Source organism: Bos grunniens, chromosome 19 (assembly GCF_055505025.1).
Source record: "Bos grunniens cultivar Pamir isolate PY7600 chromosome 19, Bosgru_T2T1.0, whole genome shotgun sequence".
NCBI lineage: Eukaryota > Metazoa > Chordata > Mammalia > Artiodactyla > Bovidae > Bos > Bos grunniens.
Genome location: NC_141183.1, coordinates 37,119,455 through 37,145,980, shown reverse-complemented (window position 1 = coordinate 37,145,980; position 26,526 = coordinate 37,119,455). Strand labels below are relative to the sequence as shown.

Below are 26,526 nucleotides of genomic sequence, written 5' to 3'. Positions count from 1 at the left end.
TATTAATTGTGACATTATTTTAATATCAAAACATTAAAAACAAACCAAATGCTACATAGGAAACTTGCTGAATTAAAGATAGTGCAGCTATACAACTGAGTACTACATAGCCATAAAAGAGAATGAAATAGGACTTCCCTGGTGGTTCAGTGGGTAAGACTGCAATACCATTGTAGGGGGTCTGGGTTTGATCTCTGGTCAGAAAACCAGAGCCCATATGTCACAACTAAGACCCAGCACATCCAAATAAAATAAGTAAATAAAAGTATATATTAAAAATAGTCTTTAAAAAGAGAATGAATATTTCTAAGTACTAGTATGAAAAGAATGCCTATATTGTTAAATGGATCAAAAGTATATATTGTATGTTATGTGGTGGGAAGGAGGCTCAAGAGAGAGGGGGATATATGTATACTTATGGCTGACTCACATTGTTGTATGGCAGAAACGAGCACAACATTATAAATCAATCATCCTCCAATTCAAAAAAAAATTTTTTAAGTATATATAGTATGCTACATTTTGTTAAGAAAAAAGTAGGGAAATAAGCCTATACTGTCTATATTTCTTAATTTTTAGTACAGCTCTATTGAGATAGAATTCATATAATGTAAAATTCACCCTTCTAAGGTATACATTTCATGATTTTTAGTATGTTCATGAAGATATGCAGTCATGACCACAATCAATTTTAGAACATTTTTATTAACACCAAAAGAAACCCTTTACTCATTGTAGTCACTCCCTATCCCCCTTTTCCTGCAGTTCAGTTCAGTTCAGTTCAGTCGCTCAGTCGTGTCCGACTCTTTGTGACCCCATGAACCGCAGCACGCCAGGCCTCCCTGTCCATCACCAACTCCCGGAGTCCACCCAAACCCATGTCCATTGAGTCGGTGATGCCATCCAACCATCTCATCCTCTGTCGTCCCCCTCTCCTCCTGCCCTCAATCTTTCCCAGCATCAGGGTCTTTTCAAATGAGTCAGCTCTTCACATCAGGCGGCCAAAGTATTGGAGTTTCAGCTTCAAAATCAGTCCTACCAATGAACACCCAGGACTGATCTCCTTTAGGAAGGACTGGTTGGATCTCCTTGCAGTCCAAGGGACTCTCAAGAGTCTTCTCCAACCCCACACTTCAAAAGCATCAATTCTTTGGCGTTCGGCTTTCTTTATAGTCCAACTCTGACATCCATGCATGACCACTGGAAAAAACCATAGGCTTGACTAGACGGACCTTTGTTGACAAAGTAATGTTTCTGCTTTTTAATATGCTGTCTAGGTTGGTCATAACTTTCCTTCCAAGGAGTAAGTGTCTTTTAATTTCATGGCTTGCAGTCACCATCTGCAGTGATTTTGGAGTCCAGCCACTGTTTCCCCATCTATTTGCCATGAAGTGATGAGACCAGATGCCGTGATCTTAGTTTTCTGAATGTTGAGCTTTAAGCCAACTTTTTCACTCTCCTCTTTCACTTTCATTAATAGGCTCTTTAGTTCCTCTTCACTTTCTGCCATAAGGGTGGTGTCATCTGCATATCTGAGGTTATTGATATTTCTCCTGGCAATCTTGATTCCAGCTTGTGCTTCTTCCAGTTCAGCGTTTCTCATGATGTACTCTGCATGTAAGTTAAATAAGCAGGGTGACAATATACAGCCTTGACGTACTCCTTTTCCTATTTGGAACCAGTCTGTTGTTCCATGTCCAGTTCTAACTGTTGCTTCCTGACCTGCATACAGGTTTCTCAAGAGGCAGGTCAGGTGGTCTGGTATTCCCATCTCTTTCAGAATTTTCCACAGTTTATTGTGATCCACACAGTCAAAGGCATTGGCATAGTCAATAAAGCAGAAATAGATGTTTTTCTGGAACTCTCTTGCTTTTTCTATGATCCAGAGGATGTTGGCAATTTGATCTCTGGTTCCTCTGCCTTTTCTAAAACCAGCTTGAACATCTGGAAGTTCCTGGTTTACGTACTGTTGAAGCCTGGCTTGGAGAATTTTGAGCATTTCTTTACTAGCGTGTGAGATGAGTGCAATTGTGTGGTAGTTTGAGCATTCTTTGGCATTGCCTTTCTTTGGGATTGGAATAAAAACTGACCTTTTCCTGAAGTTATGGATAGCCATTCATCTATTTTCCATGAATATGGACTTATGGACATTTGATATAAAAGTAATCATACAGCATGCTATCTTTTGTTTCTAGCTTTGTTCACTAAGCATAACATTTTCAAGATTCATCCATATTATAGCATGTATCAATATTTGGTTTCTTTTTGTGGCCAAATAATACTGCACTGTATGTATATACTACATTTTGTTTACCCATTCATCAGCTGAGGGATATTTCCATACAACACTTCTGTAATATACATATATAAGTTGTGTGGCCCATGTTTTCATTTCATTTGTCTATCCAACTGTGAGCTGATGGCTCATATGGTCACTCTATCTCTAGAATTTTGAGGAACTACCAAACTGTTTTCCAAAATGGCCACACCATTTAATAGTTCTGTCAGCAATGAAGGCTCCAAATTCCCTACATCATTGCCAACACTTGCTGGTGTTTTGTGTTTTTTTTTTTTAATTTTAGCTATCCTAGCAAGTATGAAATGATATATCATTCAGGTTTGGAGTACATTTCCCTGAAAGCTAATAATGTTGAACATCTTTTCATATGTTTATTGCTATTCTTTATTTCTCTGTGTGACTTTGAGTCTTTCAGCCTGAAGACTCCCTTTAGTATTGTTTGTAGAACAAGTCTGCCAGCAATGAACTCTGTTGGTCTTTGTTTATATGGGAATGTCTTAATTTCTCCTTCATTTCTGAAGGATAATTTTGCTGGATATGGAAATGCTTGTTGACAACCTTTTTCCTTCAGCACTTTAAATATGTCATCCCTCTGCCTTTAGGTCTCTATGGTTTCTGATGAGAAGCCAACTGTTAATGTTATTATTTTATGTTATGTGATGAGTCACTTTTCACTTGCTGTTTTCAAGATTTGCTGTTTGATTTTTGTCTTCAACAGTTTGACACTGATGGAGCTAAGTATGTATCACTTGAGCTTTTCATACGGAATTAGCTGAGCTTCCTGAATGTGCAAATTAATGTTTTTCATCAAATTAAGGAAGCTTTCTGCTATTATTTCTTTAAATATTCTTTTTCTCTCTCATCTCCTTCTCCTTCTGGGACTCCCATTATTCATATGTTAGTATGCTTAACAAGGTGTGTCCCACAGGTCTCTTGGGCTTCCCTGGTGGCTCAGCTGATAAAGAATCCACCTGCAATGGGAGACCCAGGTTCGATACCTGGGCTGGGAAGATCCCCTGGAGAAGGGAGACTCTGTTCATTTTTCTTCATTCAAAAGAAATTCTTTTTGTTTCTCAGACTGTATGATCTCAAATGACCTATTTTCAAGTGTGCTGTTTCTTCCTTCCAGTTCAAATCTTCTGTTTAGCCCCTCTAGTGAATTTTTCATTTCAGATATTATACTTTCGACTCCTAAATTTTTACTTAGTCCCTTTTTATAATTTCCATTTCTTTATTGATAGTCTCTGTTTGGTACAGCATTGTTCTCATCCTTTAGTGTTTTAGGTATGGTTTCCCTTTTTTTTTTTGGCTGAACCATGCAGTATATGGGATCTTAGTTCCCTAACCAGGGATCAAACCAATGTCCCCTGCATTGGGAGCATGGAGTCTTAACCACCTGACCACCTGACCACCAGGGAAGTCCCAGATATAGTTTCCTATAGTTATTTGGAAAGTCTTTATCTAATAAGTCTAATGTCTGGACTTCCATAGGGACGGCTCCTGTTGACTGATCCTTTTTCCCCCTATATACAGGCCATTCTTTTATGTCCAGACATGAATGATGCCTCATTATGAATCATAATTTTTTTCCTGAAAATATAATGTGGTGGCTCTGGAAATCATACTCCCAGTTTCCCAGGATTTGTTGTTGTTCCAGTTTGTTGTTGACACTGTTTTGGTTAGTGTGTTTAATGATTCTCCTGGGCTAATTCTATGAAGTCTGCATTTTGGGTCTACACAGTCACTGAAGTCTCTACTCAATTATTTTAACAATCAGCTAATAATTAGACAAAGATTCCCAGCCATTGCCGAGGGGCTCTTTGTGTGTATTCGGTCATGACTTCAATGCTCCAGTAGGCAGTTTATAACTCTGCCTTATCCTTAACTTCCTGCTTGTGCAAAGCCTCAGGGCTGGCCAGAAGTGAGAGATTGAGACCTCTCAGATCTTTCTTAGACATATGCACAGCCCTACACAAGCATATGTCCTTCTAAGGTTCTAAGAATAAGTCAGATGTGATCAAAATCCTTTATGGGCATCTCATTCCCCAGATTTCCTTTTCAAGTTTTTGGTCAGCCTCTTGTTAGTCCCAACTGGTATTACCACTTCTGGCAGCAGTGACATTAAACAATTACAACTGACTTTCCCCTGGGGATAGGGCTGTTTGCAATGAGTGAGCTCTGAGTCAGTTCTAATGAAAACAAGCCCTAAGAGTGGAGATTCTTAGAGAGCTACCAGACAGACCAAATAGTGGCAGTTCTCTGAGCTGGGGATTTTGCAGGGAGATTCAAACCTACTCCATCCCCTCCAGGGCCTTCTAGGCTGCTTGTTTTCATAGCTGCTAGCTTCATGTCTACCACAAAGCTAAGGAGAAGGGAAGGAGAATAGAGTAAATTAAAATGTCAGAAAGTTTTTTGTCCTTACTGAGTTTTAGCAGTTTTTCTTGAATAAATCCTTCTTGACTTTTAGCAAGCCTGTGGTTAATTTCCAGAGTTCTGAAAAAGTTGGCTTTGACCTTTTTTGCCTGCATTTTTGTTGCTTTTATGGAAAACTAGATTTTCAGAGACCTTTATTTTGCTATTCTGAAAGTGTTTCTGTATGTATTCATTTTTTCACAAAAGGAAATGATAAACCACAGACTAACAAAAATCACTATTAAGAGAAGTCCTCAAACTATTTGGATATGTTACAGGACAGAGCAAATGCACAAATATATTGATTTTATTGAGAACCAGGGTTCTGACCATGTGAGAAATAATATACAAATATAGAAGGACAAAAATCTAGTAGTATTTGTTGAATTTGAATTAATATTAGAATTTTTAAATGTATATGTTTTTTAAAGAGTTCATGATTTTTTCTCAGTCAACTGAAAGATCTTAGAAGCAATGATACTCTCATAGCAATGAACATATCTAACATCCAGTTCTTGGTTTCTAAACACTATCCCCCTCGGGAATTCCCTGGCAGTCCAGTGGATAAGACTCCATCTTTCCACTGCAGGGAGCATGGGTTCAATCACTGGAACTAAGCGGCAGGAACAGGGGGGTGGCGGGGGGTGGGGTGGGGGGGGAGGAACATTTGGAGAAATTGGAGAAATGAATGATTCCAGGGCAGGGAAAGTAGAATATGAGCCTGGGATGTATTTTGAGCCAGAAAGCAAAGAAGACCAAAAAGGCTGAAGAAAGGGTGAGGGAAGGAAAGAAATAGATGAGAAAGATTAAGAGGTACAAACTTCCAGTTGCAAAGTAAATGGGTGACGGGTATGAAATGTACAGTGGGCGGAAATGTAGTCAATAACCATGAAAAATAAAAATAATAAAACATCTTTTTAAAAAAGATTAAAGAAAGCTCAAAGACTAAGTGAGTGAGTGAAGTCACTCAGTCGTGTCCGACTCTTTGCGACCCCATGGACTGTAGCCTGCCAGGCTCCTCCATCCATGGGAATGTCAAAAGGACACAGGAGACAGCTTGACTTGACTCCCATTGGCCAAATTAGTGGCAATTTGAGCATCAAAATGTGTAACAATGATAATGGTTTATAATATGTTAAATTAACATTTCTGTTAATCTACAGTAAAGTGAAAAAGAAAAGTAGAAACAAAGAGCTCTTCTTTACAGAAGAAACCCAGCTAATAATGACAGAAGGAAAAACAGACTAGAAGAAAACAACCATTCTGCAACCCCTGGTGTACTAATTGGTTCTGGCAATGATTATCAATAGATGGTAAATTATTGGATAAAATATTTGGAGGCAATAGAATATTCACAAGACCTCCAAGCATCACCTCAGAGATTACTCACTAACTACAAAGCAGGAAGTGTAGTTTTTCAGTGGAGAGACCCAACAGTCTCCACTCTAACCAAGTGATCAGACTTAGGGAACACCAAGAGAGATGCTGTGACAGGAGGAGCCTCCTGATGAGATTTACTATAAAGCCCCAAGAGCAACTGTTTAGGTTTCTCACCAAAAAAAATGTCAAATCTGAATCTAATCATAAGTAAGCAATCAGATAACTCTAGCGTAGAGTTTCTCAACCTTAACACCACTGATAATTTGGCTGGTTAATTCTTTATTGTGGGTACTGCTGTGTGCACTGAAGAATGTTTAGACACATCCCTGGTCTCTACCCACTACATTCCAGTAGCACCTTGCTATAGATTGAATGTTTGTGTCCCTCCAAAGTTCATATGTTAATATCTTAATCCCCAAGGTGATAGTATTAGCAGGTGGGACCACTGGAAGGTGATTAGATCATGAGAGCAGAGGCTCATGAATGGGAATAATATCCTTATTAAAGCTATGGTTTTTCCATTAGCCATGTACGGATGTGAGAGTTGGACCATAAAGAAGGCTGAGCATCAAAGAATTGATGCTTTCAAATTGTGGCACTGAAAAGACTCTTGAGAGTCCTTGGAATGCAAGGAGATTAAACCAATCAATCCTACAGGAAATCAACCTTGAATATTCTTTGGAAGGACTGCTGCTGAAGCTGAAGCTCCAATCCTTTGGCCACTTGATGTGAAGAGCCAACTCATTGGAAAAGATCCTAATGCTTGGAAAGAGGCCTTCCCCTGGTGGCTCAGTGGTAAAGAATTCACCTGCCAATCCAGGAGAACAGGAGATGTGGGTTTGATCCCTGTGTCATGAAGATCCTTGGAGGAGGGCATGGCAACCCACTCCAGTATTCTTGCCTGAAGAATTCCATGGTCAGAGGAGCCCATAGGGTTGCAAAGAGTCAGACATGACTGACGCGACTTTGTAGACACGCACACACTCTAGGAAAGAGTGAAGGCAAAAGGAAAAGGGGGCTGTAGAGGATGAAATGGTTAGATAGCATCACCGACTCAAAGGATATAGTTTTGAGCAAACTCTAGGAGATAATGAAGGACAGGGCAGCCTGGCACGTTGCAATCCATGGGGTTGCAAAGAGTCGAACACAGCTTAGCAACTGAACACCAAAAACAACAAAAGAGGCCCAAGAAAGCTCCCTCCCTCCTTTCACCATTTGAGATCATAGCAAAAAAGTCCATGAACCAGGAAGTGGGCCTTCACCAGACACTGAATCTTCTGGCGTCTCGATCATGAAATTCCCAGCCTCTAGAACTGTGAAAAATAAAGTTCTATTGTTTACAAATGACCCAGGCTATGTTATTTTGTTATAGCAGTCCAAAGGGATTAAGACACACCTTTCAAGTTGTGACAACCAAAAATGGCTTCAAACATTGCCAAATTTACCCTGGAGGTAAAAAAAAAACATCACCCTAGTTGAGAAATATCGATCTAGAATGCATTCTATAAGAGACAGCTCTTCCAAAAATCATCATTGGTGGGAAGGAGGGGGATGGCAGGGGAAGGGGTCATCTGTTCTATACTAAAAGAGACTAGAGATATTAATGACCACATGTAACAGATACATTTTGATTGGATCTTGGATTTAAAGAAAAAAATATCTATAGAAGTCATATATTAGAAATTTGGAGAAATTTAAATATGCACAGCATATTAGGTGACATTAATTTATTCTTTGTTTTAGATGTCATAATAGTACTATAGCTACTTAGGAAGATCTTTATTCCAATCTTGGGGTATATACATGCAAAAATATTTAAGGGAGAAGTATTACTTTGATTGAAACTTGCTTGTAAATGGTTCAGCAAAAAATTAAGTGAGTGGGACAGAGGGAGAAAGGAAGGTGAGAGGAAGACAGAGTTCACACACAGATGTTAGTGAAATGTTAGCAACTGATAGACTTCATGGAAGAGTTCAGAGTTACTATTCTTCCAACTTTTAATTAAGCTTGAAATTTTTCAAAATAACAATTTAAGTGGAAAATGATAAAATTCATGGAGGAATAAAAAAATAGGTTCAGGCAAAAACTGAAAGGCTTCATCTCATTAGTGTCATTTCATGCTGCAGTTTTCATCCATTTATGTCCAGTTGGGTCTTTTTAAACATCTTTGGTCTTTATTTAAAATGTGCAACATTTACTCCAGCTTCTTAAACTTAGGGAATATAGCTGCTGCTGCTGCTTCTGCTGCTAAGTTGCTTCAGTCGTGTCCGACTCTGTGCGACCCCATGGACTGAAGCCCACCAGGCTCCTCTGTCCATGGGATTTTCCAGGCAAGAGTACTAGAGTGGGGTGCCATTGCCTTCTCCAAGCTACATAATACTAATTTTTTCTCTACTTTTTATAGATCATAATATCTTGCCTATTTGCATGTTGATAATTTTTTTATTGGACATTATTAAGTTTATCTTGTTGGATGCTATATATGTTTGAATTCCTATAAATATTCTTGAGCTTTAAAAAAAAAGGTAAAGAGGCTGGAAAAATCACTGAGGGAAAGAATTAGATGGAGGATAGGCGACTCCTAAGGAGAGGAATTCTGGGCAAACAAAGTTGAGAAAGAGGGGAAAAACCAGTGTGAAGTCCTGGAAGCTCAAGAAGAAAGCATTTCAAAAAAGACAGTGTTCAACACTATCACATGCGCTTTGAAGTTCAATAAGAGGACAACAGAAAAATCCACAAACAAACATGGGCTTTGACCCAAGAAGTAGGTCATTGGTGACCTTGATATTAATAAAATAGTGAGGACAAGAGCCTGACTGAAGTTGTTTGTGGAAAAATTGGATTTGAGGAAGAATGAGAACAAAGATAGACAATTCTGATGCTGAGGTTTGTTGGGGACGTGTGCTTGGAGCAGGTTTTGGTTTTGTTTAGAAAGCATGATTTTGAAGATAGGGGATGTGAACACATGTTTCCATGCCAGTAGGGATGATCTTCTAAACTGAAAAGGGGTGCAGGAGGGAAGGAGCTGAGTAGGTGAGAGAGGGTAGGATCCAGAGGACAAGGAGGATGGGTTGGGTTGGTGGGAAGAGATAGTGAAAGTGAAAGTGAAAGGTGCTGAGTTGTGTCCGACTCTTTGCGATCCCATGGACTGTACAGTTCATGGAATTCTCCAGGCCAGAATACTGGAGGCCTTTTCCTTCTCCAGTGGATCTTCCCAACCCAGGGATCGAACCCAGGTCTCCCACATTGCAGGCAGATTCTTTACCAGCTGAGCCACCAGGGAAGCCCAAGAATACTGGACTGGGTAGCCTATCCCTTCTCCAGCGGATCTTCTGACCCAGGAATCAAACCAGGGTTTCCTGCATTGCAGGCAGATTCTTTACCAACTGAGCTAACAAGGAAGCCGGATAGAGCTCCTCTAATGTGTCTGTCTTCCCAAGGGATCACTAAAAAGAGACACAGTTAGGCTGAGGAGGAGATGCTACAGATTTGAGAGAAACATGAGATAGTGTATCGAAAGCAGAAAAATGAAGGTGCTAGGAAATTGAAGCAGAATAGTGTGGCAGTATTGCAAACTCGCCCATGGTCACACATCAAAAGTGAGTTCAATCAGTATAAGAAGATGATGTTCTCACGACGTGCAAAGAGTAGAGCTGAAGTTATCCAGTTATGATGAGTTTATATTTTTAAATGACTGCTCGGGGACTTCCTTGGTGGCCCAATGGTAAAAAATCTGCCTGCCAGTTCAGGGGACATGGGTTCAGTCCCTGATCCAGGAAGATTCCACATGCCACGGGGCAACTAAGCCTGTGCTCTGCAACAAAAGAAGCCATTGCAACAAGAAGCCCATGCACCAAAACTAGAGAGTAGCCTCCACTTGCCGCAACTAGAGAAAGCCTGTGGGCAGCAACAAAGACCCAGCTCAGTCACAAATAAATAAATAATTTTATTGTTAAAAACAGATAAATAAATGGCTTCTAAGAATCTGAGCCCCTTTCCTATATCAGAACCCCATTCCTACATTTGGAAGCCCTCTCCCCACCTTAACAGTCTTGGTGAATGATACAGCCCTCCTCCCAGCATAGAAGCTGAAACTTTCCAGATACTTACTTTCTTAGTCTCCTTTGAGGATGGGCCTGAGCACGTGATCTAGGTACAGCCAATCCAGTGCACTGTCCAGAATATCAAATCAGGAGCTAAAGAATAAATAGAGATGGTGGAGCATCATCACTGACAGTGGTAGAGGGGGGTGACAGCCACACCCAGCTTCTGGCATCGGCGGTGGCAACCATACCACTGGTAGCCTCCAGTTCCCAGTGCCATCAATAATGTCACCGCACAGTTAACGCTCAGACAGCAGCAGAGGTGTCCTCTCCAGACTGGTTGTATGCCATAATTTTGGTTGTGGATCTCAGCACATAACCTCCAACCTGGTTCTCCAGACCTCCCAGCAGCTCTTTGAGCCAATCCACATGTATGCAACCCAAATTACTTCATTTATAAAATGGCACATTAATTATCATAAAACCATTGAGTTAACTTTTGGATTAAGTAAGCAAATTTAATGTTCTATATCAGGTGTATTTTGTGGCCCAAATGAACAAATACAATCTGTCATGATAAATACAGTTTACTGCTTATCTCAAGCCTTGTGGTTAAAGGTTAGATTCCTGTAAGATTAAACAAAAACAAAAAGCCTCTTGTCCTCTAATAGATGACTATCTTATGGAACGTACTTAGTTCCTTCTTTGTCAGTCCCAGTAAATACATTGAAAAGAACTGTTATGATAATGACAAGGAAGCAGGCATGTATAGTTTAATCATAAATTAGATCTTTGTTGACACTTGGCTAGTCCCCAATAGTGTTAACTTTTTCTCTTCCTTCTCTTTCTAAGATGGCAATAACCAGCAAAACACCTGCATTCTCAAATAATTTTGGCAAAAATAATGTTCCTTTTCAGGCTCCCCTCAAACACTCTTGTAACCAATCATTTCTTTTGATTTTATTGTGTTGGCCAAAAAGTTATTTCTGGTTTTTCCATAACATCTTATGGAAAAATCCAAAAAAAACATTTTGACCAACTCAACAACTACTAGCAACTGTACCTTTTGTGTCTTTTTTTTTTTTTTTTTTTTGTCTCCTTGCATTGGTTAAAACTCTCACATCATTTTTAAGTAGCAGAGGTGAGATGACTGTGGCTGTTTTTTCAGTCATGCAGGGGACCAATGTAAATCAATTCTCCAGCATAGCTGTAACTCTAGACTTTGGGAGGGGGTAACATGGGAATCTGATGTGTATGCCTCAGTCCAGAAACCATCCCCCCAAGCCCGCACAGCAGGAGGTGAGCACCCAGCAAAACTGAAACCACCCCCAACTCTACCCCATGGAAAAACTGTCTTCCACAAAACCAGTCCCTGATGCCAAAATGGTTGGGGACTGCTGCATTAATCCATTCACTCATCCATCCATCCAATATGGAAAGAGTGACTGCAAGTGAAAGTGTTAGTTGCTCAGTTGTATCCGACCCTTTGTGACCCCATGCGACCCCATGGACTATATAGCCCAACAGGCTTCTCTGTCCATGGGATTCTCCAGACAAAAATACTGGAGTGGGTTGCCATTTCCTTCTCCAGATGATCATCCCGACCCAGGGATCAAACCCAGGTCTCTTGCACTGCAGGCAGATTCTTTACCATTTGAGCTACCAAGGAAGCCCCAGAGAGTGACTGCTACCCACCAAACTCTGTTTTAGGTACTGAGGATACCCCAGTGAAAGAGACACCGTTCCTGCTCTCACAAAGCTTACTGTCTAGCAGAGCAGACATAATAGATAACAAACAAATAAACTAAAAGGCAATTCCACCAGTGACAAGTGCTTCTTTTAAAAAACAGCATGAGGGGCTCGCCTGGTGGCCAGTGATAAAGAATCCATCTCCCAGTGCAGGAGGCACAGGTTCATCCCTGGTCCCAGAAGATCCCACTGGCCATGGAGCAACTAAGCCCCTGCACCAGCCACTGAGCCAGTGCTCTAGAGCTTGGGAACCACAACTACTGAGCCCAAGTGCCACAATTACTGGAACCTGTGGGCCCTAGAGCCCATGCTCCACAATAAGAGAAGCCACTGAGATGGGAAGCCCGCTTGTGGCAACTAGAATAGCCTCTGCTCGCCATGCTAGAGACCCAGCAGAGCCAAAAATAGATAAACAGATAAAATAAATAAAATTATATATTAAAAAAACAAACAGCATGAGGACACAGTGGCTTCTCTTTCCAGAGATCTGCAAGCTAATCTGAGTGTGACTTTGTATCAAGACTAAAAAGCTTGAAATATATTACACAGGGTAAAGCAACAGTTAGAACTGGACATGGAACAACAGACTGGTTCCAAATAGGAAAAGGAGTACGTCAAGGCTGTATATTGTCACCCTGTTTATTTAACTTATATGCAGAGTACATCATGAGAAACGCTGGACTGGAAGAAACACAAGCTGGAATCAAGATTGCCAGGAGAAATATCAATAACCTCAGATATGCAGATGACACCACCCTTATGGCAGAAAGTGAAGAGGAACTCAAAAGCCTCTTGATCAAAGTGAAAGTGGAGAGTGAAAAAGTTGGCTTAAAGCTCAATGTTCAGAAAACGAAGATCATGGCATCCAGTCCCATCACTTCATGGCAAATAGATGGGGAAACAGTGGAAACAGTGTCAGACTTTATTTTTCTGGGCTCCAAAATCACTGCAGATGGTGACTGCAGCCATGAAATTAAAAGACGCTTACTCCTTGGAAGGAAAGTTATGACCAACCTAGATAGCATATTCAAAAGCAGAGACATTACTTTACCAACAAAGATCCATCTAGTCAAGGCTATGGTTTTTCCTGTGGTCATGTATGGATGTGAGAGTTGGACTGTGAAGAAGGCTGAGCGCCGAAGAATTGATGCTTTTGAACTGTGGTGTTGGAGAAGACTCTTGAGAGTCCCTTGGACTGCAAGGAGATCCAACCAGTCCATTCTGAAGGAGATCAGCCCTGGGATTTCTTTGGAAGGAATGATGCTAAAGCTGAAACTCCAGTACTTTGGCCACCTCATGCGAAGAGTTGACTCATTGGAAAAGACTCTGATGCTGGGAGGGATTGGGGGCAAGAGGAGAAGGGGACTACAGAGGATGAGATGGCTGGATGGCATCACTGACTTGATGGACGTGAGTCTCAGTGAACTCCGGGAGTTGGAGATGGACAGGGAGGCCTGGTGTGCTGTGATTCATGGGGTCGAAAGAGTCGGACACGACTGAGTGACTGATCTGATCTGAATACATTGTGCAGCTGGGCCCTGGCCTCCTGGTGAGTAGATCAGGTCTCCCAAAGTCCCTCTATCAGGATGCACCAGGTGTCCTGATAGAAGAGGGGGAGGCCCACCCACAGCTGCTGAGGAGCAGGGGGACGGGGGCACGGTGGCACCTGCGGTCTTTGCTTTCAGCCTATTGTGATGTGCTGCAGCTTAAGTGGGCCCAGTGAAACAGGTTTTCTGATGACGTTATCCAGTTTGCACTAAACCAACCCTCCAAGAGTGGGCACAAGCCTTGCAAAGATGATTGAAGATAAACCAATAAAACCAGTACACGCCCCAAACAAGGAAACAGCAGACCTGACGCCTCTCTTACTCCTGGTAGAAGTCCTTCTACAGCCATGTATGATATGAAAACAATGGTGAACTAGTCAGAGCTGATAAAAATCTGGCAAATGAGCAACAGAACAGGAGACAGAGATTATCAAAAAGAATGTTTGAACTCCATGTTTACATCCACACTAATTAATGCTTTTGACCCTGAGCTTATAGTCAGTTTTGAGAAAATAATAGCAGCAGTGTGAGTAATTATAAATACAGTAAGTAACTAGAATAATCAGTAGCATGTGCTCAAAAATATGTTGTTTAGCTTCCCCCCAGGGAAGCTCTGTTGTCAATAGTAGAATCACCTAAATCTGAAAATCATTTGGTGAGAGCAAATTTCTCAATGGATCCGGGACTACTGTTAATCCGTCAGCGCAATATCGGACCCAAAGTAGGTGCCCCGCACTCCAAAATGTGTTCAAACATATTTGATAGTGGGCAATCAGTATCCTGCCTATAAAATGGGGGTGATCACACCTGCTCTTCCTTGGGCCCCAGTTCTGGTAGCCAGATCAAATTCCACCTCCTTCCTGTCTCAGACTCTCTCCTCTTGCTCTCACCACAAGTACCCAGCTCAGGCCTCACTGCTGACCACCTGGGACACCTCCATCATCTCCTTGCAGATTCCCCCACCTCCCATCTTGCTTACCTCCATTTCACTCTGACTCTGAATGACCCTTCCAACATGCCTAAAAGCTTGGGTGGCTCTCTGCTTCTGGTTGGACACAACCCACATTTCTCAGCCAGGGACACAGGGCCTTCAAGAACAGGATCCCAGCTTTGCCTCACCTCCTCTAGACACCCCACCCCATCTCACCAAGCACCCAATAGACAAACTACTTATAGTTCTTTGCAGATATCTCCAAGGTCATCAGTCCCACTTGATACATCTCTCTGTTTATTTCTTCTAACTCTTTGGGTTGAATCTGAATAGAATCTCTTCCACCAAACCTTCCTTCACTCATCCCCTCCCAGATCTGGGAAGAAGACCAGCCCTCTTAGTGCCCTTATCACAGTGGCTGTTATTTCTGGTTTTGTTCTTTGATCTCCACTCCTCAAAGGGCTTCCTAGGTAGCTCAGTGGGTAAAGAATCCACCTGCCAATACAGGAGATGCAAGAGACTAGGGTTCAATCCCTGGGTCGAGAAGATCCCCTCTAGGAGGGCATGTATTCATGCCCTCAATAACACTCAAGTATTCTTGCCTGGAGAATCCCATGGACAGAGGAGTCTGGTGGTCTACAGTTCATGAGGTTGCAAAAAGTCGGCCACGACTGAAATGACTAAGCACGCACTCCTTGAAAGCAGGATCTACAGCCAGAGTTTCAGTGAAGAGGCTTCAATGAATATCTGCTGCAAGGATAACTAGATAGAAGAATGAAACACTCAGTGTGGGGAGGGTGTTCAGACACTCATTTAAGATCTCAATCAAAAGCTTCTGCAGATTCCCCACAAGGAAGGACGAACCTTGTAGAAATCCATCCTTCAGGGATGTCAATCACTCTTCAAGGCTCCAAACCTTGCCTCCAGCCTTGGGTTTGGCCCCCATCTATCCCTGGACTGTGCTGTCTTCTACACATACACCTGCTCTTTCTCTCTTTGTCATCAGATTGCAAACCTGTGCCCTGAGTGCTCTCTCAGCAGCAAGCGTCTGGATCTGCAGGCCTGGGGAAGGCACACATCTTGGTCTTTTGCCCTGAACACATACAGGAAGTGAGCCAGCCAGGCAGTCAGCCACAGCTATATTTAGATTTCTGTCACCTGATGGGGTCACCCATTAATCAGGGGACTGTGGCAGCTGTGGCATTTCGGGAGTAAACTGAGGTGGGTCCTTGGGCAGTGAGGAGGGGGCTAGATGTCTGGGCAGCGACCTCAGCTTCATTCAAGCAAGACACAGGGCAGAGATGAAAATGCATGGCTTACATGAAAGCTGGAAAGATGGAGGTCAGACGCAAGGGGGACCGGGACTTGAGGGAGAAATCAGTGCCTGGCTTGGGCACGGGAGGAGCCTGGAAGATCAGTAGGAAGAGTGCCTCAGCTGGTCGGGCCCCTTCCTGCCGGGTGAGCTGTGGCTGAGTGAGTGGCTCTCTGACAGGCAGTAAGCCCAGCTGTGGTCAGCAGAGAGAGCTGCGGTCACCAGACCCCATCCACAAGGGAGAAACAAGAAAGAAGCAGACAGGCAGGATTTTTTTTTTCCCAAGCCCTAAAGGCACTCCTTGCCCCAGATTTGGTTTATTAAATGACTGTCCTGGGAGCCAGGGAATAGGTCTTAAGTCATCATTGATCCAGTTGCTTTTCCTTCCTTTATCTCTAGAATACAACCCCATCCCTCTGGTGGAGCCATTATAAGAATCTCCTGGGACTTCCCTGGCGGTCCAGTGGTAAAGACTCTGTGCTCACAAAGCAGACGGCCCGGCTTTGATCCCTGGTCAGGGAACAAGAACCCACATGCCGCAACTAAGACCTGGCACAGCCAAATTAATTAGGGAAAAAAAAAGAATCTCTTGCCCTGATTTTGCCCCTCTGGGCTATTTCTGGCCCTACCCACAAGGGCTGACTCCTCAAGACCAAATTCTATCTGAAACAGCCCAGTGCTGCCCATCACTCCAGGGTCACCCACGTCCCTCATTCTGGCTTTCAAAGTCCTCCATGTTCTGACACTCAGCCTTCTCCCCAGACCTTTTTTTTTCAACAGCGTTTCAAGGTATTGTTGACATAAAAGAAACAGCACATGTTTAAAGTGTACACTTTTGGGAATTTCCTGATGATTCAGTGGTTAGGACTCAGCTCTTTCATTGCCAGAGCCCAGGTCCAATCCCCAGATGGGGAACTAATATCCCACAAGCCAGCGGCATGGCAAAAAAATAAAAAGGTACAGTTTGGTAAGTTTTTATGTGTACAAAAATACATATCCCATACACCAACAACACAGTCAATGTAATGAATATATTTATCACCTCCCCCCAATTTTTGCATGTTCTTTTGTCATCCCTTCTTCCCACTTCTCCCCCAATCCCCCCCACAACAACTCCTGATACACTTTCTGTCACTATAGATTAGCTTGCAGTTTGGGGTGGGGGAATGGTTATGCATAGATGGACTCACACAGTACACATCCCTTTTTGTCCAGAGTCTTTCACTCAGCACAATTATTCTGAGATTCATCCTTGTTGTAGCGTGGATCAACAAGGCACTTCTGTTTATTGCTCAGTTTAATATTTTCTGATGTATGAATGTACTGCAAGTTGTTTATCCATTTGCCTGTGGATGAACATTTCAATTGCTCCCAGTTTTTGATTCCCAAATAAAGCATCTCTGAGTGCTTGTGTACAAATCTTCGCCTGGCCATGTGCTTTCATTTCTCTCAGGTAAATAAATAGGGGATCCGTGGCGGAAGTGGGTCTCATAACTTTTTCAAAAACTATCAAACTATTTTCCATGAAGTGGTTGCTTCATTTAAGTTCCTACCAGAGTGTAAAAGATCACTCACATGCTCACAGAGACTTGAATGGTGAGTCTTTTTATTGCTGTCATTCTAACAAGTGTGTAGACTGATATTTCAATTTGCATTCTCCTAACCACTAAATGGACTTCCCTAGTGGCTCAGCAGTAAAGAATCTGCCTGCAAAGCAGGAGATGCGGGTTTGATCCTTGGGTCAGGAAGATCTCCCGAAGTAGGAAATGGCAACCCACTCCAGTATTCTTGCCTGGAAAATTCCATGGACAGAGGACCCTGGCAGGCTACAGTCCATGGAGTCGCAAAAGAGTTGGACATGACTTAGTGACTAAATGACAAAAACAACGTTATGTTGGAGATGCTTTCAATGACTCAGTTGCAATTTGCAAGTTGCTTATATCTTCTTTAGTGAAGTGTCCAAATATTTTCCCCATTTTTTAACTGGATTATTTGTTTTCTTAGTAAGTTTTCAGAGTTCAGGTCTTTATGAGATATATGATTTTCACATATTTTCCAGTCTCTGGCTAATCTTTTTACTCTCTTATAATGGTGTCCTGTCTTCAATGAAGAGAAGTTTCTAATCTTGGCGAAGTTGAATTTATTGACTTTTTTTCTTTTAAGATAGTGCTTTTAATGTAGTATCTAAGAAATCTTGGGTAAATCTAAGGTCAGAGAGATTTTCTCCTGTGTTTTTGTCTAGGAGTTGTATAATATTGAGTTTTCTGTTTAGTTCCAGGGTTCATTTTGAGTGTTCTGGTTTCGCTTTGTCTGTTTTGGTTTTTGTTTGTTTTGTTTTGTTCGCCTGTGGATGTCCCATGATTTCAGCACTATTTTTTTTTTTAAAGACTATTCTTTCTTTCTGCACTGAATTGCCTTTGTACCTTTGTTGAAAATCAATTGACCATATATGTGTACATCTATTTCTGAACACTCTATTCTGTTCCATTGACCTATTTAAGGAATTGAAAAACAAGCCTTTCTTCAGGGAATCGCCTTTGCATCTTTGTTAAAAACCATATAAATACAAGTCTATTTCTTGACTCCATATTCTGTTCCAAAGATCTAATTGTATATTTGATATATTTGTACTGATAATACATTTCTTTTAAGTATTTGTTTATTTGGCTGCACTGGGTCTTTCTTGCAGCTACGTGGGACCTTTTCAGTTGCTGCATGTGGGATCTAGTTCCCTGACCAGGGATCAAACCCATGTCCCCTGCACTAGGAGCTCAGAGTCTTGGCCACTGGACCATCAGGGAAGCCCAACACATTGCTTTTATTATTTGAGCTTTATAATAAGTCTTGAATCGGGTATTATTAAGCCTCCAACTTTGTTCTTCTTCCACGTTATGTTGGCCATTATCCATCTTTGCATTTCCATCTCAATTTTAGAATCAGCTTGTTCCACCAAAAAAGCCCACTGAGATTTTGATTGGAATCATGTTGATTTTGTAGATCAACTTGGAGAGAATGGACATTTACTAGTACTGAGTCTTTTGACCCATGAATATAATGCAGGTCTCTATTTGGGATTTCTTTTCATTTCTCTGTAGTCTTCAATGTGCAAGTCCTACATGTCCTTGTCAGATGTCTCCCCAAGTAGATAATATTTTATGGTATTTTGAAATATCTGATTCATCAGGTATTTTCAATATCTGATTAATCATTGCTGTTACATAATTTAGTTTTCTATTGTATCCTGCAACATTGTTAAACTCATTAATTTTAGTATTTGTTTTGTCATTCTATAGAATTCTAGATTGATGGGTGGTTTGTTTGTTTGTTTTACTTTTAGTACTTTTAAAATGTTTCTTCCCTATCTTCTAGGTCACCCTGATTCCAATAAGGAGATTAATGAAATATGTATTTCTCTAGCTGTAATGTGCCCTTTCTTTCTATGGCTGCTTTTAGATTTTCTCTTTACTGCGAGTTTAAATTTTGATGTACTGTGGTGTCATTTTCTTCACATTTCTTGTGTTTTTGGTTCTTTGAGTTTCTTGGATATGTGGGTTTATATTTTTTATCAATTTTTATCAAATTGGAAAAAAAAAAGTCTCTACTTAACATGCTTTTGTCCACTAATTTTGTCCACTAATCTATCATTTCTGGGTCTGTTTGATTGACTGATGTTTCTCCCCATTATGAAGAATAGCTTCCTGATTCATCAAATGCTTGGAAATTTTTCATCAAGAGATGTTATTTTATTTTCCACTATGGTTCATTATAGGATATTGAATATAGTCCCTTGCGCTATATATAGCAAGACTTTGCTTTTTATCTGTTGATTTACAGTGTTGTGTTAATTTCTGATGTACAGCAAAGTGATTCAGTTACACAGTTACACAATAATATTGAATTGTTATTCTCCAAAATCCTTGCTACCACCTGCTGTATTGTATATTTATTTGTGTTATGTTTCCTGTCGTGACTGTTCCCTATCTAGAAAATAAACTGTAGGAGAGCAGAGATATATGTTTTGTGCACTTCTGTATCCCCCAAGCATAGAGAACAGAGCTCATGACAAGTGCTTATTAAACATATTTTGGAGGAGAAAAGGGTTGATCTTGGTTTTTTTAATTAATTAGTTTCTTTGGCTGCATCGGTCTTAGTTGCAGCATGAGCAAACTAGTTCCTTGACCAGGGATCAAATCTGGGTGCCCAGCATTGGGAGCAGAGTCTTTAACCACTGGACCATCAGGGAAGCCCTAACCATTGAGTGTGAAGTGAAAAAATAGCAGTACGTGGTCAGGAGGGTTGGGGAAGATGGGAATCTTCTTTCCCTGTCTGGGTTCTCAGCTCTTCAGACAGTATCTATTTTCCACTGCTCCTCCTCCAGCCCAGACAGTAGAAATTCCCATGGTTTTCACGCTAGGAGAGCAGGCTGGGTTGGGCTCTGCCAGGCTCCTCTGTAAGTGTGTTGTTCAGACGCTCAGTCCTGTCCGACTCTTTGTGACCCCGTGGACTGCAGCACGCCAGGCTTCCCTGTCCTTTACCATCACCTGGAGCTTGCTCAGACTCAAGTGCATTGAGTCGGTGATGCCACCAACCATCTCGTACTCTGTCGTCCCCTTCTCCTTCTGTCTTCAATCTTTCCCAGCATCAGGGTCTTTTCTAATGAGTCTGTTGCTTGCTAAGTCACTTCAGTCGTGTCCGACCCTGTGCAACCCCATAGACGGCAGCCCACCAGGCTCCCCCGTCCCTGGGATTCTCCAGGCAAGAACACTGGAGTGGGTTGCCATTTCCTTCTCCAATGCATGAAAGTGAAAAGTGAAAGTAAAGTCGCTCAGTCGTGTCCGACTCTAGCGACCCCATGGACTGCAGCCTTCCAGGCTCCTCTGTCCATGGAATTTTCCAGGCAAGAGTACTGGAGTGGGGTGCCATTGCCTTCTCCAAGCGAGTCTTATCTGGTTTGACAATTAGTCAGTGTGGTGGGGAGGGGCGCCATCTGGTGGTAGCAGGGAGAATATCTGCAGACTTTCAGAGGAGACTTTCCACTGAGGATCCCAGGAAAAGGGTGAATGGAGGAAGAAGCGGGGTTTAGCCCCACCCACCAGGCTTTAGCTTTCTGAGAATCTCTTCAGTTCAGTGGGAGCTGAAGTGGTTCCTTCCCTCATTCACCTTTGGAGAATGCCAGGGCAGCAATCACAGGCAGTGCTCTCCATGCAGTGGTCATAGGGACTCCAGACTGTTCCATGTCCACAGGCAGGAATTCCCTCCATCTCAGAATTCTTCCTTCAGGGGTAATCTTGTCCTTCTCATTTCTGGAATGTGCACATCTCTCCATTCAGGCCTGGGCCTCAAGGCCTCTCTGACGTGGAGAACACCCTGGCGGCACCTGGTCTGAGAGGTTCAGCCTTGGTCAGACTGCCTGGGTGGCCCAAGTACCACTCCCCTGCAGCTTTGCCTTCATCCCAACACTGTGGATCTCCTGAGCATGATGGTGCTCGGTCCCGCCTTGCTTTGTGGCTTCCCCTTTCTGCTGCCCTTGAAGCAAACCCTTAGCTCTTTCACAGCAGAGTTGCACTGCAAAATTCAGTAGTGTCCCAAGTAACAAATTAATAGTTGAAGCTCCAGTAGCTTTCAGAAATATGTGGACTTTCCCCCCCCCTACTCCTGAGGTCCTTCCTCCCTCAGAAGTTCCACTGATTTGCTCTTCTTCATCTTCTTTATTATTTACTTGGCTGCACTGGGTCTTAGTTGTCTCACGTAGAATCTTCCATCATGGTTTTGGCATGTGGGATCTTTAGTTGTGGTATGTGGGCTCTAGTTCCCTGACCAGGGATTGAACCCAGGCCCTCTGCATTGAGAGCAGAGTCTTAGCCACTGGACTACCAGGGAAGTCCCCCGGTCTGCTCTTCTTTTTAATTCCTCCTCCTCAGCCCTGCTACTTCTCATAGAAAAAAAAAAAGTTTCAGTGGGAAACTATACGTTATGTAAATTCTAGAGGTCATCCCCGGAGAAGGCAATGGCACCCCACTCCAGTACTCTTGCCTGAAAAATCCCATGGATGGAGGAGCCTGGTGTGCTGCAGTCCATGGGGTCACTAAGAGTCAGACATGACTGAGCGACTTCGCTTTCACTTTTCCCTTTCATGCATTGGAGAAGGAAATGGCAACCCACTCCAGTGTTCTTGCTTGGAGAATCCCAGAGACGGGGGAACCTGGTGGGCTGCTGTCTATGGGGTCCCACAGAGTCGGACACGACTGAAGCGACTTAGCAGCAGCAGCAGCAGCAGAGGTCATCCCTCTGAGTTTTCTGATCCTAGTTCTCTGTAAAGTGTAGAGATAATTGATAGCAGACAGAAATGATTCTTACCTATAGCTATGGAAATTCAGTCCTATCCTGTAGAGGCTGGCTTTCTTCCCGCCCACCCTCTTGGTGGAAAAACCAGTCTGGCTCACATTTGCACATTTATTTCAATACTCTTGACCTACAAATTTGTCTGTTCTTTGGATTTTCTTTTAAACCTACTCTAACATCTACCTGGTTGCCTCATTGATTAATTAGTAGGGTAAAAAACTTTAACAGGTGCTCATTTTTATATCTGCATGAGATTCATGATTTTTATCTTTCTTTTTTTTGTAATTTTATTTATTTTTGGCTGTGCTGAGTCTTCATTGCTGGGTGGGCTTTTCTCTAGTTGCTGTGAGTGGGGGCGACTCTGTAGTTGCAGTGTGAAGGCTTCTCATCGCAGTGGCTACTCTTGTTGCACAGCACAGGCCCTAGGGTGCTTGGGCTTCAGTAGTTTTGGCTTCCAGGGCTCTAGAACACAAGCTGAGTAGTTGTGGTGCACAGGCTTAGTTGCTCCAAGGCATGTAGGATCTTCCCAGACCAGGGATCAAACCTGTGTCCCCTGTACTGGCAGGCAGATTCTTTACCACTGAGCCACCAGGGAAGCCCATGATTTTATCTTTCAGTGAAAATTATCTTTGGGGACATTCCTGGTGTGGTCCAGTGGTTAAGAATCTATTTTCCAATGGAGGGGATGCTGGTTTGATCCCTGGTCATGGAACTGAGATCCCAAGTGCCGCTAAGCAACTAAGTCCAGGTGTCAAAGTTTCTGAAGCTCATGGGCTCTGGAGCCCACATGCCACAACTAGAGAGCCCTATGCTGCATGATGCAACTAAGATCCCACTGGGACTGACACCCAAGGCAGCCTAATTAATTTTGTAAAGAGACTACCAAGACCAGATTAAAGGAGTGCAGGCCTCGCACGCACCCTGATCCATATCAGCAAACCCACCCTAGAACCACCTAAAACTCTTCACCAAGTCTTCCCTGGTTGGGACACATGGATTTTCAGGCCACCAGCTCTCTGTGTCCCCCTTTGCCTGGCAAAGCAATAAAGCCATTCTTTTCTACTTCATGCAGGAATCTGTCCGAGATTCAGCTCAGCACTGGTGCACAGAGGCTGAGTTCTGGGCATCAAATTCACGTTTAACTGGGACAGAGTTCCACTTTGGGATGACGAGAAAGGTCTGGAGAGGGATGCTGGTGATGGTTACACAACAGTGTAAATGTACTTAATGTCACTGAACTCTACACTTAAAAATGGTAAAAATGGTAAATTTTATGTTACGTATATTTTATCGAAAAAAAAAAGAAAAAAGAGTGGCTCATTTGAATACTTTCTTGGGTGAGTTCCTGTGAGTAAAGTTGAAATTGGACAAGATTTCACAGTTTCTCAGAGACTGATCTTCTGTGTATGTGTGATTTTTAAAAATAAACCTTCCTCCTTCCACCAAATCCCCTCAGTTCTCAACCAAACAGCAAACAACTATGACCCACCGTTTAGAAGTTTCCATGGAACAGAATGGAGATTTAAAAAAAAAAAAAGAAGGAGCTGGCAGTGTGTAGAGGGGAAACTGGCCTGATGGTGTGATACTAGTTCTGAAAGGATTGTCTGGGTAAGCAAATGACCTTGACACCATCTCTGAACTGGCTTAGACACGTGCAGGAAGGTTTGGTAGGATTCAGGAGATGCTAGGGGAGTATTAGTTTCCTGTTGGTGGCTGTGCCAAATTGCCACAAATGCAGGGGCTTAAGACAGCACAGATCTACTCTCCTAGTTCTGGACATCAGGCATCCCAAATAGGCTGGCAGGCTTGGCTCCTTCTGCAGGCTTTCAGGGACAACCTGTTTCCCTGCCTTTTCTCACTCCAGGGGCTGCCGACTTTCCTCGGCTCATGACCCCTCTTCCATCACTCCAGCCTCTTGCTTCCATGGTCATGGCTCCTACCCTGACTCTGACCTTCCTGCCTCCCTCTTGGAAGAGTCTTTCCATCCAAGACCTGCCACCCTGTTTCAGGATGTCGGCGTCCTAGTTCAGTGGAGTCACTTGAGCTGCATTGGGAAGTGTGAAGTGAAAGTTGCTCAGTCATGTCCGACTCTTTGTGACCCCTTGGACTATACAGTCCGTGGAATTCTCCAGGCCAGAATACTGGAGGGGGTAGCCTTTCCCTTTTCCAGGGGATCTTCCCAACCCAGGGATTGAACCCAGGCCTCCCGTATTGCAGGTGGATTCTTTTCCAACTGAGCCACAAGGGACAAGGGAAGCCACAGGGAAGCGTTGGGAAGGACCTCACTCAAATCTGAGTTTGCCAAGTTGAGTGCTTTTACCACAGTACCTGGTTGCCCAACTGTGCCCTATGTTCAAGATGGTGAACTCCATTAAGCTTCGGGCCCTCCCTTCAGTGGCCACTCCTTCCAAGGTGCTAGCTGCCACCACAAGGGTTGCTACCACACTGAGAGCTTCCACCCATTGGTTTTGATTCTGTTTTAATGCCACACAATATTAGTGGAAACTTCTTTCCTGTGTCAGCAGTTGTGCAATCAGAAGTCAGAAACCACAGCCTCTGGGTATGTTATTTCTGTCCACATGACTCCATACACCCCTGTCTTCAGCTGTTGTTCACAGAAGGAATTAGTGAACACTGGTGAAGGGGCACAAAGAGTAAGACCTTCATGTTATAGGTGGCTGGGCCACCTTAGGGAGAAGACACAACACAGCAGAAGCTGTGTGTTACCTGGCAGGATGTTAACCAGGACACTGAATTCGTGGTGGGTAAGGAATGGATTAGACTCCCTTCTGAGTCTCCTCTAGTGGGATGGTCACCAGTTTTGTGGCTTTAAGCGGTGAATGTCTTATTTGCCCAGCCTTACCTTCAAGGTGTTGTGCATTCTGACCAAAATAAGAACTGTTGCTTTTCCCCCTCCTTTCTTTCAGTTTAAGGTAGTTTGATACTTTTAACCATAGGGCGATAAAGTCGTCCAGCCTGACCTCTGCTCAGAATCCTGAGGAGGAGAGGAAAGTTCCACAGATGACCACCAGAGGGCGCCTTGATCCCTGCAGGGACCTCTTCAAGAAGCACTTCAGATGTGCTAGAAGAAGGCCAAACAGACCACCCCAACTTCCTGTCCTCCTCCTGTGGTGGGGCCAGGGAAAGTGTGGGTGGCAAGGAAGTGGGCAGGTCCAAACGACCTGGTGGGGGCTCTGAACTTTGCTCTGACTCCCTCTGCCAACACAGTCACTACCCACCAGACACACAACCATCTGCTGCTTGCCTAAACACTCTGGGTTGGTCTCTCCACATGCTCTCCCCTTGGTGAGTTCCTACACATCCTTCAAGGCCCAATTCAAATGCCCTCTCAACCCTCTCATTTTGTGCTCCCATGGCACTAGTATTCATTGGTTTCAATGGTAATTACTTATGTGCCCTTCTGCCCTGAAGAACATGGGTTCCCCAAGGGAGACTTGCTCAGCTCAGAGCAGAGACCTGGCACAAAGCAAAGTGTATTGAACCTCACCAGAATTATATTGTTTCCAGCTTCCTTCTGTACCTTGAGAGGCTTTCCTGAAGGCAGGCACTGTGTTTAACTCTTCTCTCGGGCCCTCAAACCACCAGCATGTGACCTGGCAAAGTAGGCCCTCAAGGTTGCTGGAATGAAGTTGCCTCCTTTGGGTATGTAACTCACTTGTTTTCCCTGTAGATGACCTGGCTTCTTTTTGCAGTTGACACGTATCCATTAGGCATTTTCAGTTGTGCCCAGGTCTGTGCTGAGGTCCAGGGTTGAGGAGGGTAGTTGAGGAGGTATCCTGTCCCAGCTGCAGAGAGCAGACAATGATGGAAGAGAGATTCATGGCACAATCTCTGAAGCACCTTCTTGTTTATCAAACTCTTCTATTTTACGAACAAGGAAACTGAGGCCCAGGGAGGCTAAGGGTTCATGGAGGAAGTTGTTGGCAGATGGAGTCCGGCATTTGGACCTCCTGACGCCCCTGCTTGGATGTGCTGTGCCAAGTGCATTGTGGGAAGCAGTGGGTTGATCAAGTTCACTGCATCTCAGCTGAACATGGCCATCCCAGAGGCTTAGCAAAATCATTTATGGCATGAGTTAATGAGACACAAACCAAGGAGTCACCAAGGAGTAGCAGAAGATAAGTTCTACCCACCGAAGCATTTATTCACTTCTCGAAAGTAAATAAATTCACTCTTACATTTGCTCTTAGAGAAGTTTTTGAGCAGCTAAGTTTTGGATCAACCTTAATAAGAAAGAACCTAGACTTTTGCAAATGGACAGACCTGGGTTGAAGGTCTTTCCTGGGCTGTGCAGAGCTGATTCCTGATGTAACCACCCGGAACCTCGATATTCTTACGTGCAAAATGGAGACAATAATCTTCCAAATAAGTGAAGATAAGGTGAGATAAGAGTACCGATTTTGGATCCTGATTCCCAGAAGGGGAATACTCCCTCAGTTCAGTTTAGTCACTCATTCGTGTCCAACTCTTTGCGACCCCATGGACTGCAC

The 26,526-nt window shown here is 43.1% G+C and overlaps 1 long non-coding RNA gene across 1 annotated transcript in view; it reads right to left on the bottom strand.

The window, feature by feature from the left end:
* The window catches only part of LOC147352222 (uncharacterized), a 30,650-nt gene extending 4,827 nt beyond the window's left edge, over positions 1 to 25,823 (bottom strand). Inside the window, exons 1-2 of the long non-coding RNA XR_015148026.1 lie at positions 25,692 to 25,823; positions 10,202 to 10,287 (exon numbers count right to left, since the gene is read on the bottom strand). This is a non-coding gene — a long non-coding RNA (uncharacterized LOC147352222). The remainder of the gene's footprint in view (positions 1 to 10,201; positions 10,288 to 25,691) is intronic.
* Between the last annotated feature and the right edge of the window lie 703 nt (positions 25,824 to 26,526).